General features: G+C 40.2%; 1 protein-coding gene across 1 annotated transcript in view; it reads right to left on the minus strand.

Moving 5' to 3' along the window:
• LOC108966700 (protein piccolo-like) overlaps positions 1–580 on the minus strand; it is a 63,779-nt gene extending 63,199 nt beyond the window's left edge. Inside the window, exon 1 of the mRNA XM_018929721.1 lies at positions 349–580. The gene's annotated coding sequence lies outside the window, so the exon portion shown is untranslated. The remainder of the gene's footprint in view (positions 1–348) is intronic.
• Between the last annotated feature and the right edge of the window lie 1,379 nt (positions 581–1,959).

Here is a 1,959-nt window from a genome sequence, read left to right on the forward strand (position 1 = left end):
TATCGTTAATATTATTTTGTATTATTTTAATTTTTGTCAACTACTTTTTTATATTTATTGTATTTTCTTTTTCTTTTGTTCACGTTTGCATTATTTTAATTTTTGTCAACTATTTTTTTATACGTAATGTATTTTCGTTTTCTTTTTTTCACTTTTTCGTATATTACACAATTTGGTGTGAATTTTTGTTTATTTCGTACTTAAAAGCTTTCGGCTCAAACTTCACTTCACTTCCCACTCTTCCCTCTACTTCACAACATAACAAATACTAAAAAATCACTTAATGACACAATAAATAATGCGAATTAATATAGCAATAAAAAAATACATTTCCCATTACACACATACAGGTTCGTTATGCTGAGCACCGCAGAAATTTGTTTAAAACTCGCAATTGATTAAAACGAAATTGTGTCAAAAACAAAGCACAGAAAATTAACAAAAACAAAACGCACAACGTTTCGACATATTCTGAACGCAAAAAATATGCGTATATTTAAACGTATTGCATATAATATATACAAAAAAAGAGTAGTGAATATTTATTAAATATATGCGAACGACGAACGCGTGTTGCACGCGCAACATACCAAACTCTAACTGCGCGCGGCGACCAAACAAAACTCAGCTCAAACGCTGACAACGTGTTAGTACGGGCGCTGCTCACCAACACTAGCAACAGCTGCTTAAAGCGCGCCGCGCACCGCACACCGCGCACCGCCTTATGACCAAGCGATAATGTTGGCTAGCTGGTTTGCTTGCGTTGTTACTGGACAACGGGCTAACAAAACTTATAGGCATGTATGCGTGTGTGTGTGCGCGTAAAAGTCAGCAATAGCGACAGCGACTCTACGCTAGCCGAGACATTTAAGCAGCTTAAGAAACGAGTTAACTAGCAGCCGGTTGCTAGCGCGCTGGCCGTATGTGAGCGGAGCGCCGTCAGCACACCGGCCGTGTCTGAAGGAGACCACAAAGCATGAGTGTGAAAATTTAATTTAATAGCGCAGCAAGAAAATAAACAAACTTAAAAATAGAAAATATAAATAAATAAACACATTTCGTTGTGAAAGCGGCATGTCGCGCACAGTGAAGAGGCGCGTCGCGCCGCGTTGCGTTGCGTTGCGGGCAGCGCGCGTCTAACAAAACTTGAATGAAAAGGCGCTCTGCGCTTTGTTTGAGCGCCGCTTGAGTGAATTTTGATGAGCGTAAGTTGGAGTACTTGCTGCGCACTGTAAGCTGCTCAGCGCGTTGAGCGCGCGTAAGTTGCGGCGTTTGGCGCTCGATTAACTCGTTAGCGGCCCATAAAGAGCGGCTTACAAATCAGCGTTGCGCTACGTTGCTTGTTGTTTTTATTGCTTTGTGATTTTTATTTTTATATTTGCTGCGCGTTGTTATTGTTATTGCGCTTTTATGTTATCAAATGCTGCGCGTTTATGCTGCGTTTCAGATTTTTATTGCATTTGGAAGGCATTTCAGAGAGCGTTGCCTATGATGTCGAGTGCGTTCGAATAAAATGACCACTGCTCATATCAACGGGTACTTCGAGTAACATTTATTACACCAGTTTATTGCTATTTTATCACATAACGGTATCTAAAAAAGCATAATAGCAATATGGGAGCATATACAACAAACTGTTCAGTGTTAAACTAACCACTTCTCCTCCTCATATCTAACTCGGCTTCACCCAAATTTTTCAATTTACCTCAGCGCCAGCATATGATTGTAAACAAAGCAAAATGTGAATTGAAAAACAAAAACAATCAGCTACCAAACCTGTTTCTAGCGCCCTCGACAGCCGCACCACTCACCTCAGTGCACCGTTGTACACATTTAGGTTGCGCGGTAGGCTCTAAGCTACGCTACTCAAAGCCTAACAGTATCAACAAATAGCCAATAAATATTCATTGAGTTTTTGAGCAGCGGTGATTCTGTGCTCAACAGATTCGAGATTCGTTC

This window comes from Bactrocera latifrons, unplaced genomic scaffold (genome assembly GCF_001853355.1).
Source record: "Bactrocera latifrons isolate USDA-ARS-PBARC rearing strain unplaced genomic scaffold, ASM185335v1 scaffold_17, whole genome shotgun sequence".
Classification (NCBI taxonomy): domain Eukaryota; kingdom Metazoa; phylum Arthropoda; class Insecta; order Diptera; family Tephritidae; genus Bactrocera; species Bactrocera latifrons.